The sequence below is a fragment of the Galeopterus variegatus genome, unplaced genomic scaffold (genome assembly GCF_000696425.1).
Source record: "Galeopterus variegatus unplaced genomic scaffold, G_variegatus-3.0.2 Scaffold6427, whole genome shotgun sequence".
Lineage (NCBI taxonomy): Eukaryota > Metazoa > Chordata > Mammalia > Dermoptera > Cynocephalidae > Galeopterus > Galeopterus variegatus.
This window is the reverse complement of record NW_007732538.1, coordinates 47431-55818: the sequence shown is the minus strand read 5'-3', so window position 1 is coordinate 55818 and position 8388 is coordinate 47431. Positions and strand designations below refer to the sequence as shown.

Genomic DNA, 8388 nt, shown 5'->3' with positions numbered 1-8388 from the left:
GCTGGGATTTGGCAGCATCTCACCTGGAACGGCATCTCATGATCCACCCTACGATTTGTTACGACAACTGTGGTGGCACATGAAGGAGAGGTGAAGGAAGCAGGAGTTCGGAGGCTGGAAAACAGTTTAGGACATTTTTTCCACATTATGAGTAAAAGATGATGAGGCTTTCAGCTAAGTCCAGAATTGGCTTTAATATCTTGAAGTCACTCAGAAGGCCATCCCTCATGGAACCAACAGATGTTCCTGTTATGGGAGAAATGGCAAAGGTTGAGCAAGGGTCGTTCCATGCCCTCCCCAGCCCCTCGCCCCCCGCAGCAGGCGTCTGACTGCTTTCTGACTGAGATTGATGATCTCTGTGCTTTCCGTCTTCGTTTCAGTGGTAACGAGGTCACACGAGGTTCTCACAGCCCCAGACTTGAGTCAGCCAATTTCAGAACGTGTATATGGGGGTTACCTCAAATAAGCCAGAGTAAAAGAATGTTGTTGAGGAGAAATTTCTGTTTGATAACTGTTGAGACAGGTGGTGGAAGGAAGGCATCCATTGGGTAACGTTGCTCTCTCCATCTGTTATGAGAAATGATTAATGAAACAGACAGTGCCATGTTGCTTGATAGCTTTTGATGCAATCCTGATAGTAGCCCGTCATGGCTGTTATTGAAACCATATATATATAAAACATTCTTTATCTAGTCATAAGAACTCAATTAGAAATATAGAAATATAGATAAATAGGAGGAAGATAGGAGTGGCTGCGTGCTCCCCTCTATGTAGTGAAGTGGACCAGGGGCTGGGAAGTTCAGGATAAGACACTGGAATGCCCTGATCAGTGCTGGGCACCCTCCTGCCGTCCATCCTTACTAGTTCCACTGAAGCTGGCCACCTTCTGGCCACAGTCACCTCCTGACCAAATGTTTGAGTAGGCTCCTAGCTGGTATCTTTTTCTCTTGTCTCTTTCCTGTCCAGTTCACCTTTAAACTGTTGTCAGAATTATCTTTTAAAAGCAATCTTGATCGTTGTTCCCTTCGTTCAGTCCCTCTAAATTTCTTACACAGTAAAATCCAAACTCCTTACTTTTACATGCCCTATATAAATGTACCTCTCCAGCCTATTTCTCACCCTCTCACTGCTGTGCTCCCTGTACACACCTACAGTGAAGACCACCTCAGAGTCCTGCTGTTCCTGGAGTGTCCACTACTTAGTGCTTACCTGGCCCTCTCCCTCTGGACTGCTCCTGTCCCCATACTCTACCAGTAGAAATCCTACTGTCCTTTCAAGGCTCAGTTCAGATAACCCTTCCTCCAGGAAGTCTTCCATGTTCGTAATACTAAGAATTCTCTCTCCCACTTCTAGGGTCCTCTAACATATCATAACTACCTGTGATCTGACCACATTCCACTTGGTATTTTATTTAATTGTGTACAAATCTATGTTTCTCAATAATTGCATATTTTGTGAGGAGAGGGTCTGTTTTCTTCATTATTGTGTCCCCCAGCCCCTAACATAATGTCTTGAATATAACTGTTAAATTGAATTGAATGATCTATAGTTTTAGAACTCTAAAATTTGATCCTTTCCGTGTTTATGCATTTACTAAAACTTAGAACAAGGTTTTGGTCTGTGAGTTCAATCATTGTTTGCTTCTTTATTTTAAGGTTTTAACCAGGATTGCTCAGTTATAATTTAAAAATTAATGTGCTTTTGTCGCTTTAATATTCTGAATGGTAGTACATGTATATATTAAAACTATCACAGAAACAATTTGTTGCTTCCTTTATGGCTGGACACAGACAACATTATGAAGTGGGCATAGTTTATCTCTGACAATCTTGTGATCATGACTCCTTTAGTACTTATGTAAAGAAAACACTACTTACACTAGCTCAAGGAGATTAGGTTTGGTGGGGAAGCAGTGTTGGTCCGAGGGTGATTAGCAAGCTTGTGCATAGCCAAGGACTGGAAACACAACACAGTGGGCCCCCCACAAAGTGGAACTGGATGGTCAGGAGCCAAGACTGCACTCAGTCCCGCAGGGGGTGTGGCTTTACTCATCTCTGTTCCCTCCTCTAACTCCTCACATCTGGACCAACAGCTGTCTTCGCCAACTCTGCATCGGGACCTCTAGAACTCACCTGGCCAGTACTGGCTGTAATTTTCCTCTGTTGTCCTTCCTTACAGGAAGTCACAATGATAGGAAATCTGATTGAGTCAACCCTGCCCACGGGTTGGTCCCTCTTGGGTCAGATGCCCACATATAAACATGGCTGTGTGCATACATGGGGGTGTGGGTAGTGTCACCAACAGTAGACAATGCGTGTACGCTATTGACTTCTGCCCTTCCTTTTCATTCACTCTTCCCATTTCTTTCCCAATTCCCAGTCATTCTTCTCTGCTTAAGTCCCCTTCAGGGATATGAATCTCTTTATTGCAGGGCTCTCTTCTCAGAATAAAGGTCACTTTCTAAAATTTTATTTTGGTGTGAATTACTTTACTTGTGATTCCTCTGTAACATATTAATTTTAACAGTGAATGTGCAGAGAATGAATCTTAAAATAACATATTATTCATGATTAATTTCAGATCTCATATTTTGTGGTTATCATTATACAAGTAAGTACAATTCAAGTAAGCCTAACTACTTAAGGTATTGTGACTTGGGAGTCCCTCTGTTTTATCCTGGGAGCTAGGGTTAGCTGATGATACTCAAAAAGACAAATGAATAAATAGTTTATAATTAAATATGTAACATTTTACCAGTAATATCAACTTTACTATGTTGTCTTCTTATTTCTAGAAGATGATTATTCAATGTTGCTCTGAAATAAAGGCTCTGTTTCTGTCTGATAGAGAGACAACACCACTATCTGAGGTATGTACTTCTCCTTTAAAACTGTATCTTATTCACTCACAAGTATTATTATTGCCATGAAAATGGAAGTACAAAACACATCTAATTGTATGTATCAAGGGCCTCACCCTCTTTAATTAACATGAAAAAATGATAAACATGAGTTTACAATAGGATATTATTTTGATTAAAAATATTCTTCATAAAAATGAAATTCAACTAGTACAGAAAATTATGAAGAGAGTAATTTTAAATTCACCCCAAATCTACCATTCAAACAATAAATCCTCTTAACAATAATTCCTATTATCTAGAATTTTCTCCATGTACAGATAAACTTTAGAATTTTTTATAATAATGGGATCATACTTTACACATTCTGAAAATTGCTTTTTTCATTGAACAATAATGCCATGGATATATTTTTATATGAAAAATCTACCTGTAGTGGTTAATGCCTGCATAATAGTCTCTTTTATGTATTCATTGTGTCAGGTGCTATTTACATGGCTAGATCTTTATTGTCAGATCTTGAGGTTGATAGATTCTAGTACATATGTATTTCACCTTCTGCATTATTTTCTCAGAGTTAATTCTTAGAAATTGGATTTTGGAGTAAAAATTATATATACTTTATTATTGTAAAATATACATAATATAAAATTTACAATTTTAACCAGTTTTCATTGTGCAGTTTAGTAACATTAAATACATTTACAATGTTGTGCAGCCATCACCACCATCTATCTCCAGAACTTTTTCATCATACCAAATAGAAACTTTGTGCCCATTAAACAATATCTCCCCATTCCCCCTCCCTCCATCTCCTGGTAACTCCTGTTCTACTTTCTGTCGCTATAATTTTGCTATTTTAGGTAGCTCATATAAATGGAATCATAATATTTGTCCTTTTGTGTCTGGCTTATTTCATTTAACATAACGTTTTCAAAGTTAGTCATGTTCAGAATTGCATTCTTTTTTAAGGCTGAAAAATATTCCATTGTATGTATATAACATTTGTTTATCCATTTGTCTGTTAGTGGACATTTGAGTCGTTTCTACCTGTGAGCTATTGTAAATAGTGTTCCTGTGAACACTGGTGTGCAAGTATCTGTCTGAGTCCCTGCTTTCAATTCTTTTGGGTATATCCTTAGAAGTGGAATTGCTGGATTATGTTTTAAGTCTATGTTTAACTTTGTGAGGAGCCCCCAAACTGTTTTCTTCAGCAACTGTACAATTTTACACTCCCACCAGTAATGCACAAAGGTTCCAATATCCCCACATTCTCTCCAATGCTTGTTATTTACCCCCCACCCTTTTCTTTGATAATAGCCATACTAATCGGTGTGAAGTGGTGTCTCATTGTGATTTTGATATACAATTCCTTAATGACTCATGATGTTGAGCATCTTTTCATGTGCTTATTGGTCATTTGTAAATCTTTTTAATGAGATATTATTTAATTCTTTGCTTATTTTTGAGTTGGTGTATACATTTTGATATATAATTGCAAACGACCCCCCAGAAACGTTGTTTGCACCAATTTTCTTTCCTGTCAACCAAAGATGAGAGGGCCAGTTTACCCACACACTCATCTACGCTAGTTTTTCTCCTCCTGCTCCTCCTCCTCTTTTCATAGTTGTTAAGTCTGACAACTGAAAAATTGTATGTCATTATTTCATTTTATTATTAACAGAGCCGAATATAGTTCATATGTTTGTTGGCAATCTGTGTTTCTCCTTCAATCTTTGTATTCATTCAGTCAGTCAACAGATACTTAGAGTGAACCATCTCTTTGTCAGGAACTCCTTTCTAGGCACCGGAGAGCTAGCTGTAACAAACACCATGGACCCCACTCTCTTGGAGCTGCCATTTTAGGGGAGGGAAATAGACAGTAAACAAATCAATAAGCAAGATAATTTCAGAGTTTGTTAAGTGCTATGAAGGGAAAAAAAATAGAGGGATATGTTAGAGTAGAAGTCAGCAAACTATAGCCTGTGCACTGTATCTGGCCCACTGCCTGTTGTATAAATAAAGTTTATTGGAACACAGCCTTGTTTCATTTACTTATAGTCTATAGCTGCTTTCACACTACAACAGCAGCGTTTGGTAATTTGACAGAGACTGTATGGCCCACAAAGCCTACATTTTTAATTATCTCACCCTTTACGAAGAAAGCTTTCTGATCCCTGTGATAGAGAGTGACAGGGAATGGGGTTACTGCTTAGAAAGGGTGGTCAGGGGAGACCTATCTGAGGAGGTGACATTTGAAGTAAGTACTACCAGAAATATTATACTGAGTCTTTCCCATTAGATCATTAGCTTCTCTCAGGCAGGGGTGATACTGTCTTCATCTTTGAATTCTTACAGTGCCTTGTATACCACATCACTTGGGCACGGTTTCTTGGATTGAACTGAATTCCCTTTAGTTTTGAATACCCAAAATTTAATCTTTGCTTTATTTATTCATTGACTATTTATGTCCTTTCCCCACTTCTTCAATGGGGAACTTAATTTTTTTATTATAAAAATATATAGATTTTCTGTGGCAGACCATTGATAGTAAAATCAAGCTTAAATCTAATTTTGGACAAACTGGTTAAAAATAAGTTGAAAAAAGGATTCGTTATCATGAGACACATGATTTATAATGTCAATGGGCTTTGGCTTCTGATAGATCTAGGTTGGAATCCCAGCCTTGAGTCTCATTAATTGTGTGAACTTAGGTGAGTTATTTAACTTTGACAAGCCTCAGTTTTCTCATACATAAAATGGGGTAATAACTCCAACATATCACAGTTGTTGGAAGGATCAAAGTAAAAGCAGATGTTAAGTAGTTGTCATAGGGTCTAGTACAAATAAATGATTAGTAAATATTAGCTGTTTAATCATCATCATCATTGTCATCATCATCCCCACCATGGTTTTACTCTCCATGTGTGAATTCTTCATCCTCTAGTCGACTAATTCCAATCAGATTTTTAGGATCCAAATTGTTTTTGACATATTGATAGAAAAGGGGAGGAAAAATGTTAAAGACAGACAAAAACCCAGGAATTATTTCCTTTGCCTGTAATGTAGATTATTGTAGAATCCTGTAGGAATCAACAGTGTGCAGGATCCCAGCATGAGATACCAGTGGTGAAAGAACCGTCCGCCCAAGAGAAGGTGGCTCCCAGTTGAACCCCGCACTATACTTCTACTGAAAGCAAGACTCACCTAACAGTGCCAGCATGAGACATGGGCATTTACAAGCTTGTCCCAAGAAGTAAATTGGTAGACAAACAAAATTATATGCCTAAATGAAGCTGTTTTCGTTACAGTTTGAGATCTTTCAGTGCAATTTGGTTCCTTACTGAACATACCTATTAAAAATTACCTTTGCCTATGTTAACTCTTCCTAATTAAAATAAATATTGCCACACACAGCTTGTAACAGGAAGAAACTGAGAACAGCAAGAAGATGAAGGAAGGGAATGAATGCCCCATGCTATCCTTCTTAGTGATTAGTCATGGAATATCAATGACGGTTAGGTATGATCTCTGGTGGAGCAGCAAAGCAAAGCATTTACTTGCCTGCATAGGTTTGTATGATTGCAATTTCCAAGTTGTCAGGTAGGATTCAAACATGATGCTAAAAATGTTGTTTCTCTTCTTACTGTGACTGAACATGGGATGGATGAAGTCCTTTTATAGAACTACCTGTCCATTAGTAGTGATTGATCACCAGCTGCATATCAAACATTGGTGTAGATACTTCTGTTGCTGTGCAAAGGCAGCATAGATTAAAGTTCCTACAGTGAGCTAAATTAAGTATTTTCATATTGCTTCACATGATACAAATACATTTGCCTAATCAATTACATACACATGTGTGCTCCTGTATGCCTGTAGAGCTGGCTAGAATAATGCAGAATCAGTATGGAAAGGAGGTTCCTAGGATCAGGATCCTGGTTTGGAAAAGGTTATCCTAGACCAAGAGATAAGATATATTATATAAGGAGATTGCAAAGTAGTTTTTCTTGGCTGCATGAGTCTAGTAGGACTTTTTTTTTCCTAAGTCCAGGATTTTCAGTTAGACCTAGTGTATTACCTGACAAACAACAATGATAATCATCATGAAAATGCAAATACTACTACTAGAAACAATAACAACATTTATTGAGCACATGGCATGTACACACATTAAATGTTTTAAATATTTAGTATTACAAGAACCCTATGAAGTTTGTTACCATTATTATCCCCATTTTAGAGATAAAGAAACTGATGCAAAGGAAAATTAGGCCGCATGCTCAAGGTCTCACAGTTTCATAAGAGGAGGAAGCAGGAGTCAAATATAGGTCTGCTTAAACCCAGAATCTGCATTTTTAACTAAACTCCAGCCAGCGACTGGAGTTTTACTAGACTAGTGGGAGCATGTGCTACAGGGAGTTAAGGGGTAAAGGAGAGATGAGAAAGTGAAGACTGCAAATGCAGATTAATCTTTAAGAAGGTTTGAGACAGTAGAAAAACAGCTAGAGGGAGACGCAGAGTGAAGGGAAGGTGTTAGGACAGGAATGGTCGGTCATAGGGAAGAGAATTAGGAAAGGTAGAGGCTGCCTGTCTAGGGGATAGAAGGACAAAGGATGGAGCAAGGCCTTGAGGGTGATGGCAGGGAACAGAAAGACATCAACAGCACAAGTGAGATGGTTTTCTGGAAGCAGAGGAAAGGCACCTCTTTCTCTAGACCTTTGGGTCACAGATCAAGGTGGGGAAGGATGTAAGATTGTAAGAAAATTATGGGAGAGGCTGGAGCAGTTCACCTAGTGGTTTTAATTTTCTCCATGAAGTGGAGGCAACTTTATGTACTATTGGAGTGGTGCAGAGGATTGAGAGTATGGTCTTCTAAGACAGAGACAAAGATCTTGAATTTCACAGTCATTGAGTACAGAGGGTGAGGAAGCTAACCAAGGAGAAATAAAAGGATTGAGGGCCACAGTGAGATTTTAAAGTCATATTATATACTATGGCACTACGCTTCTCGGCTTGTGATTCTTCTCCGGCTGCCCTTGGCTTCCTTGATATAGGAGTAGAGAATGCCAGGAGAAGCACATTGTTTTCTTGGGCAGATGTGAGAGGAGATCAGAGGCACATGAGAGGCGAGTACTAGTAAGACAGCTAACAGCATGCAGGACGCTGAGGTGGATGGGAGCAGCTGTGAATGTATCTCATGATAAATAAAAAACGCCTCTCCTTTACTTTGAGAAAGCACCACTACGGTTTGATGTCTGCTGTTATTTCTCAACGTCTTGTTGAATATCAATTAGCTTATGCAATATGTTTTCTTAAAAATACTTTGAATTTAGCCTAAAAGTCCTTAATGGTGGTGAAATTCTAATGACTTACATATTATTATGTACATTACTAATGCGCATTCCTTTTTACATGGTTGAATTTAATGTGCCCTTATTCTTCTGTCTCTGACTTTTCAAATGATCATTTTTTTTTTTTTTTTGTCTTTTGTCTTTTTCCGTGTCCGGCAACGGATCACAACCCTC

At 38.4% G+C, this 8388-nt stretch overlaps 1 long non-coding RNA gene across 1 annotated transcript in view; it reads left to right on the top strand.

Annotated features, from left to right (window-relative positions):
• LOC103606277 overlaps positions 1-8388 on the top strand; it is a 50503-nt gene that overhangs the window by 4847 nt on the left and 37268 nt on the right. Inside the window, exon 2 of the long non-coding RNA XR_551862.1 lies at positions 2795-2869. This is a non-coding gene — a long non-coding RNA (uncharacterized LOC103606277). The remainder of the gene's footprint in view (positions 1-2794; positions 2870-8388) is intronic.